A 9722-nucleotide genomic window follows, 5' to 3' on the forward strand; every position below is an offset into this window, starting at 1 on the left:
TTTATTTATGCATCGTGCATATAAAATATGGAAGAATACACACTAAAACCGCACATTTAGATGTTACAGAAGAAGAATAAAGCTACGTAAATATAATGTTATTTATTTTCTTATTTAAGCACCCATGCCCAGAAATTCTAGTATATTATATAAAATATTGAACATGTTTTAGTATCAAATAATATGAATTTTTTTGTGGCTATGACAGTAAAACAAATATACTGAAAATCTTAGATTAATAAAAAGCCAATTAAATTGTTAAATTATATATCTTTAAATGCAGAAATAAAATTCTGTAAATTATTGCCATAAAAATGGTATTTTATTGGATGGACGTAAGTTGTATGGTTTCAAATGGAAGCAAATCGATTATTGGTTCCGAACGTTTCGTGGAATAGCAGGAATGCCTATAATATGGTTGTACGAATATCAATTGTGAAAATTAAACTAATATATCAGCAAAAAAATGGTTTTATAAATTAGATATCAGTACCCGAAATCGCTTCAATTTAAGACTTTCTATTTTATAAGCCTTCCTTAAATGATTTTAATGCATAGATTCGTTTCACATTCAAAATCCACAGCAAATATAAGTTAGATTAAGCAACGAATAAGCAGACGTTACCGTAACATTAAAAGAACAATATATAAACCTGGCTGGATTTTTTAAGCGATTAGACTATGATTAAAGCAAAATTACCCAATATCAAGAAATAGAGTTTAGCGATAATTCTTAATTCGCAACATTTGTAGAGCCAGTAAAAAGTTTGTCTGAGGATTAGCATCGGTTCTTATTATCAAGGACTAAAACTACATATAAAAATCAAATTTGAAAAGTATCAGAAAAGGATTCTTAATATACAGACGAGTGAGAATACAAAGAAATATAATCATATAAAGACTCCAACATTATAAAAACACGGATAAATTATATCCATATATCTAGATTTTTAAATGCATAACAGAATATTCAGTCACACAAAACAAGTTTAGGTAAACCTTTTAATCTACAAGACGATTGAAAAACAAAACTATTAAAATCAAAAGATCGTAAATAAAGATTATAGTACAAGTTAGGCTCTATTTATGTCCACTTGAACTTATTAAAATATAATTTATATTAAATTTGTTATCATATCAATTTAAATACCATAAACATATGTTTTTTTATTCTAAGCTCGCATAAATTTAATTTAATTTAATTTGATTTAAATTAATTAAATTATATCGACAGGTCTGATTTTCTGTGGATCCAATATGTCTATGTGACGTATCATCATGACGACTATTTTTTTGCATATAGCTTTAAGACTGAATAGAAATGATATGTTATCAATGTTTAAACCATGATAAAATCCATTTTTATCATAAATTTTGTCGTGAAGAACTTTTAAATTCATATTAAATTATATAACATATGATATGAATCCTCAAAAAAGATAACTAAATACCAAGTGACCCATTAGAATAGACAAATTGACATAAACGCGTGGCAAATTTAAAGTAAAGAATTAGTTAGCTAATCAAAATTTATATCAAATAAATAGATGCGAAGATTTAGTGTTGCTTTTTCTATATACGTGCATAAAAAATAATAATAAGAAAGGTAAGGTAAGGTATTGAATAAAATCATAAATATAGCAAAATAACATGTATGAGTATATTTTTTTCCAAATGATTATGTTTAGTCTACTTTAAAAAGCCTTTATTGACATATAAAATATAAAACAAATAAATTAAAGGATTTAATCTTATGTGCCATATTGTTTACTTTATTTATGCATATACTAATCTGGGTTATAAAATATGACTTAGAAAGTGTAATAGGCTATTCAAGATACCACATTACACAATAATGTGACGATCGGAAATTTCACATTAATAAAAAAACAAAACTTTATTCAAAAGTATAAATAAATAGAAATACAATCTTATATGTCAATTATGCCCGCTTGATGTAGATACAGCCTCTTGACAGTTTTAATGTGTAAAGTAATGTATATATTTTCGAAAATAATAAATCTACTTAGATGAAAGGTAGTGTTGTCTATTCATATACGATAAAGTATATTTAACACTAAGAATTGAATATGTAAAACGTAATTAAATATATATTGATCTTTCCTCGATATTCATGAAGCCCATAAACATATTGCAAAATTTTGTTTATAAAAATTACTTGATGGAATTACTCAGGTATTAAGATATCAAAAGACCAAAAAATATATATTTTATGTGTTATAGAGCTCATTACCATTTAAAATGTATTTATCATATAATCAACGTGATTTTTAGGCCTAAATCAAATAAAAAAAGATAAATCGACATTATTTTAATTCATTTATAATAAAAATATCATCAAGAATTTTTCCATAATATTGTGATTATTTTAAATACGCTTGCATCTCCATTATAAGGAAACTATTTCATAAAGCATTTTGATTTATATGAACAATTACTGCAAAAAAAGTATAAAAAACGAATGCCATTTTTTTAAATTTGTTTTTAAATCATAGAGAGCACAAAGTTATGAGTTCAATACAAAAATAATATTGTTAGAAATTAGACGCTTGAAAACTAAAATTTTTTACTAACATCAATAATACGTTAAGAAGATAATAGGCAACATGCACTACATGAAATAATATGAGAAGTATAGCAGTTAAAGTCTTAAAAGTAATATTAAAGATAAGTTCGGCTAATAAAAGATATGTTCAGAAAAATCGTGCAAGTTTTTAGATCAAATTTGTATATTGCATGCTGTAAAATCATAAATATTCAGCCTGAATTATAAATTAAGTTCAAATTTTATATAATTTAAGCCTTTTTGTTGACCAATTATATATTGACCAGAAAATATCTGTATTATAAGTTTAGTATATCTATTAGAACAAAAAAGCGTTGCTGCCTAAAAACATATATAGCTTTAGATAGATCACTGTTATAAAAGAATTTTCTTATTTAGATAAAAAATAGATCTGGAGCTTTCAAATAATAAAGTGGTCATTTTAATCGCATATTATATAAATATTATGCAAAAAAATTTGTTACGTTTTTAGTGTCTACATAGCTTCGTTCACGTTATATTCTTGCCCATAGAAGCGCAAAAAATTAAAATTAAATCTTCATGGTGGATAAGAATATTAATTGGCATATGGATGGATATAATCTTATGATATTCATCACATAAAAGTATATCAAATATATGTTAAACGATTTAAGAATAATAGAAAATCAAAATTAAACATACTTACACATCTATTATCAAAAGGATTTTATAAAGTGTATTATATGAATTTTTTTATGTGAAGACTAGATTTCTTATATCTAAAATTCACCTACATGAACATTTGATTTTATATTTATTTTAACGATAAAAATATAAATATAGATATATTATATAATCATAAGAATATATGCAATTATAATATCTATATTAAATTATTGCAAGTTCATTCTAGCTGAATCTTAATCACACACTGTCTAATATTATATCTCATTATCTATTAAACAGAAACAGACTGTACAAGCGAAAGTAATATTTTATTAAAAAAAACATACTACAGACATAATCACGATAGAGCGAATATTATTTTTCAAGTTAAAAAATATAATATATCATTTATAATAGCAGCGGATTACAAATCCATATGAGTTGAACTTCCAATTTTTTTCGAACAAAAATGCAAAATATTTGAATTTCTGATATATAATATACGCATTATGTATCTTATATTCATTCTATTTATACGTTACTGTATTTTTTTGTTTAAATTTAGAAGTAAATTATTTATATATAAATCCGGTCGAAATTGAAGCGTAAATACGATGTTTTTTTATGCCATCAAACGTTCTAATTCATGACCTAATTTATTTTATAATTTCAAATTTAAAAATATGAAAAAAACCTATATAAGACTTATTCGTGTCCTTTTATATTTTTGGAAAGAATATAATATAGATAAATGTCTTTACCTATAATATATCCGACGTAATAAAACAAAACCTGCATTAAAATAGCATAAAACAAAAAAATGAAAAGGCGAATATTGTTGTCTTAATAAGACACAGTTTTATTTCAAAAACTGTTATTTTATAAATTAGAAAAAGAAAATCACATTGAAATAATAATAAATTATAACTCACACTACCTTATAATTTTACTGAATTTGTAAGTGTATTACTGTAAAAATGTCATTATCATTTCTGGCATCTGAACTCATCTCTTTTGAGAGAAAGGAGCAGTTGATGAAGATAGATCAGGGGAAGGTTTCAAAAGATGTATCGAGGAATTTTGCAAAGTTCACAATGGACTGACTTCGTCTGAATATATTTAAATGATAAAAATTAAATTAATACACAAATACAAAGTAATTTATAGAAATTAAGTTCATGAATAAATAAAATTTAAGTTTTGTGAACTACACACAGAGATTCAGGTATTTAAGAGAGCCTTTAGCACGAAAAAATAAAGAAGTTAAAATATAATGAGCTCATCGGCTTGCAGGAAATAATTCCAGAAAATATCTATCGAGTATATCAAAAGAAATTTATATTCATCTATTTGTCTGATCGCAATAAATTAGATATAATAGTGGAAGTCTTTAAATAGAAAAATGCTCACAAATATTCTAAAAATAATATTATTAAATTAAAGGGCTAAAATTTTAAATATATGACGAAATTATCTTAATGGTAAACTAGTCAAATGTTTACATTTATTTATATAATTTTTACATATAAATTATAATCTTTGTATGTTCTAGTTTTTTGTATTGAAGTTCATAATTCACAATAAATATACGTTGAATGATTATTAGTTTTATAATATCATGTCATATTATGATCACAAAGTACTACAATCATCATATATTATCGCAACTAAACAGCATTGATATGCAGTTGAATATATATTCCGCTTTTAGAATAAATATAGAAAAATGGCTTTTATTGACACAGCTAGATACAGAGAATAATAAAATAAATGATAAGTGTCGTTATATGCATAAAAAAATGGAATCGAGATTTGATATGATTATATGTTCGGAAGATAAAATTTGAAAATTTAGGATTAAAAAAGCCGAATTTAGGATCTATACATATTCATATAAAAAACATTATAATTTTTTTGATTGTATGCAAAAATTATTTCCATAGAAAATAGATATATATGGTTGATTTGTGTGTAAAGCCTAAAAAAGAACTTAGAATGCATTCTATATATGATATACGAAGTAAAAGGACTAAGCCTATATATTTCATTATAGTATACTTGTTAGGAATATTTGCGCAAAATTTTATGCAAATATGAGTATATTCAATTATTTGTATAAACTCATTTTTTATAGCTTATTTTCTTAGGCTTCAGTGGAAATGTTTATGATTTACAATCGCTGAAAAATTTGTATTAATATAAATTACTAAAAATCAACTTAAATAGAAACAAAATATGAAATCACAGTTTACTTCAGATAAAAAAATAATTGAATATTTCGTATTTAAGGTTTATGAACTGATATCAAAACTAAAAATTTGAAATATAAAATCAAATTTGCCTTAAATTACATTTTATAGTCATTTTCGAAATCGTTTTATTGAATTTTATAGTTTAAGGACAATTAAACTGTTAGTATGCCACAATATGTAAGATTTTATAAATTTAACATCATGCCTTAGTATAAAAAAATATTAAATTTTAATTCTGTCGTTTTATATAGATTTTTAAGATTGCGATATTTTAAAGTTTATTTTGATTATTCAAATATGCTTTTTTTATTTAGAATTATGCTTATCATATAAATAACTATATATCTAACATAAAAAAACATTTTTAAATATTTATTATGCTTAATCATATACACTGTCATTTTAGAGCCGTTTATTATTTCGAAGGAAACCTGTTCCACTTAGATAGTTGTAAAGAAAAATCTTTTAGAATCTCTTATCCAGTTAGTTACTACAGAGGCATAAATTAATTACAAATAGAAATTGTTAACTAAGAATCTTATATAAAACCAAGAGATCTTTTTGAGAATATGGTATATATCATAAAATATAAATTTAGAATAGAATCCATATTGTTATAGATATCAATAGATCTTCAGGTGGTTGTCATATATTATGTGTATGAAAAATATTTCGCTAGGTTATATGTAAATTTATAGAAATATTTTGCGCTATATACGAAATTTTGTAAACTATAGAAAAACATTCATACAATTTTTTCGGGAATATAAAAATAAACCTTCAAAAAGTCACATATGAAACTAAAACCACGTTGTAAAAAATACTTTTACCATGAAAACACCAAAATTATCACCAACAAATATAGATGATTCTCATAAACAGAAATTATAAAATCTGAAATTTTCTTGCAAAATTCGTTCTTTACATCATTTCATTTTTAGCCATAATTCCAGAGAATTAATTATAAAATTTTATCAAATGCAATCATACATTCGATTCAATTATTTTGACTTAAAACATTTTTTGGTATTTAAATAATCTGATTTATTGCTGTAATATTTATAATTTAAAGTTTTTTTTAGTTTATATAGCTTCCAAACACTCGTACGAACAGTCTTTGTTTCTTTGCATTATACATAATTAAGTATTTTATAACTATTAACGATATAATTTACATTTATTATATTCATTGATACTTTTATATAGCTTGAACGATTTAATATCCAAGGATTTCAACAGATGCGATAACTAAGAACATGTGAACACAAAGAAAAAAATGCAAGACTATGCTAACTAGAAAATTAGCTTTATTCTTATATAACCAAATGTTTATGTCAGCACATTAATATAATAATATCTCCACATTTTTTAAAAAAGTATATAAGTACTTTGAGATTTTATGGTATTTATCTATGAGTTTAAACGATTATATTGGTTTGATCTTGATTTCTAGGTGTTTTATAGCAATAATTCAGTCACACTATAAGATGAATATGCATTTCGGACATCTTCAAAACTTAGTGGATTCTATTATTCTATTATATTATTATCAACTATGTAGTTTTTTCTATATATTTAATCATTTATTTTATGTTTTGCAATAATTAGGTTTACCTATTATAGTCGTTATTTTGTAAATTTTTATAACATTTAACATATAAGCATCGATATATCTTCTATTACAAGCGATTCTTAAATATTTCTTAATTAGGTTAATTCATGCTAAAAAATATTTTTTTTTGAGTTTTCGTTATAGTTATTAATATATATAAAAAACAATTAAATTATTTCATATGCGTAAAAAAACAAATGAAATTTCAATGCGTTGAAATATTCTCTCTGAATTGAATCACAGAGCATATTTTAAATTATCATTTTGATACATTTATAGTTCTACAGTACAAGTTTGAAATATGAGCCATATGAGTTTTTGATGCTTCAAATCCAATCCGAATAACCATTGTATTTATTTAGATATTTATATGTGTAAATATTTGTGTTATGGAGTATAGTAACTATATTTATTTGTGCTGATAACTATGTACATGATTTCGATATTTTCAGTCGAATAGTATAGATAATAAATTAATTTAGTCTTTATATTTTGGTGAAAGATTCTTTCTTTAAATTATAAATATATAATCTAGGCCCACAATGGCTTTCTAATCTTTTTATGCTTATCACTCTTTCTATGTATATTAATTTGATAATCTTGAGTGGCAATATATTTTGAAATCTTGTGTCAAGATTTAATATAAATAGAATATTTAGATATTTCTTGTATTAGAACACGACATATTTTTTATTTTCGGTTTCATCTTATCAATTTTAAAATTAAAGTATCACTGTTGCATCTTACACAGTTTAATCCTTCAGGTTATACTTATTGTCATAGATACTTCAAAGAGCAGTTATATATATAGTATTTTGTACCTTTGATTATGAAAGATAGCATACCTGGTTATAATGCGATGGCTGGAATTTTCTTTAAAATAGACAACAAGATTTAACTGTAACTTTATGGCTATATACCAAATCCCAAGACATCCCTAAACCATATTCAATATATATTTATATTGTGTTTAAACACGAGAAAAATTTATTTCTGTAAATTGCATTTTTTATAAAAGAATATTTGAATATGATCGGTTTTTATTTTTTTATGTTCATAGTATTAATTTATGTCACTTGAACTCATCTCATTTGAGGGAAGAAGAGCAATTGGCGAAGATAGATCAGATTTGGTGTAAATTAGCATCAAGGAGTTGTGAAATATTCCCGATAAGCTGATCACGTCTAAATACATAAATGTTGTTTAATAGAAATCAACCCTAAATAAATATATGCATGTGAGTTATTATATTTTGTACTTTAAAAACGAATATAAAAAAATATGTATCCGAAATATAGGGAGAATTCACAAAGGTGATTTATATAAATAAAAACATTTTTATCAGCGAAAATGTGTATAAAAATGCAAACATGAGTAAATACAAGTAAAGAGTCCCTTAATCGGACCACCAAATATTTACATAAGTTTAAAATAAATTATAAATAGCATAATACGATATTATTTAGCAGTTGATAGAATACTTTAGTAAATTGTATTTACATAGTATATATATTATTTTCATCTAGAGCCTCAAGTTACTTATTCTAAGAAATCGAATTCGACTCAACATATCATATTTTATATTTCCTTGGTTTTAATAAATTATCCTCAATACAAATCCGAATAGGGTGACCCACAAATGTTTTTCTTTACACATATGAATGTAACCATTTACCAGTATACGTAAAATAAAATGTTTTCTGATCATTCTCTTATATTGGCTTGGTTGTGATTTTTCTTTTTCAAGTCATATAATAGATAGACTTAGATGGGTTTTATATATTTTCAAAATCCTTATCTCGGCACGAAATCACATTTGTTCCAATTCTCTTTTAGTGAACCGCATATTTTAGACTGTCTTATTTATGCACATTCCTTGTGTGTGTTTACACGTTTGTCGTCATCACCAAAGATATAAAATGGGGTTGGGGTAATTGATAATAGGATTGCATAAGAACTGAGCACACGATATGTCTAGAACTAATTTTTTTACGTTTTTTAGTGGTATATATTTAATATTTGAATGAAATAATTTTATAAACAGAAATAGTTTAAGAAGATCAACGAAGGCTAGACTGTAAAATAATACTTTATATAATATGCATCTCCATATGGAACATAATTTTCAGAGTATTTCAAGTGTAAAATAATATTAGTACAAGAAATATTTTTTTTTAATATTTCTCGAATTCAATGTTCTATTGAAGATGTATAAGAGCTTGGATTGTAATCAATTTATATTTATTAAATAACAGCTTTTAAAAATACAATATAAATTATCATAATTTTTTTATTTTTTTATCATCATCTTAATATAAAAACAAGATCAATTTAACATACGAAATAGGAGCCAGATATTTATATTACATAAAATTTTTCTAAAAGTAAATTTTTATATGCTGCTAATGGCGAAGGAATGTATAAAATGTCGTCTAATATTGTTTGAAAATATTTACCTACCGAAGACTAATGTGCAAATTATATATGTTAAAAAAACTTTCACGAGTTATAAAAATATACATCTCTTGAATTGCTATCTATATTCAATCAAAAAATTTTATAAATATTTAAGCTTAATAGATTTTTTTGGAGAACAAAATGCGTTTCTAGCTAAATTTTTAGAGCTTTTTAGATATAACGAACT

This window comes from Rhyacophila brunnea, unplaced genomic scaffold, assembly GCF_057557595.1.
Source record: "Rhyacophila brunnea isolate RB1 unplaced genomic scaffold, BYU_Rbru_1.0 scaffold_63, whole genome shotgun sequence".
In the NCBI taxonomy this organism is placed as follows: domain Eukaryota; kingdom Metazoa; phylum Arthropoda; class Insecta; order Trichoptera; family Rhyacophilidae; genus Rhyacophila; species Rhyacophila brunnea.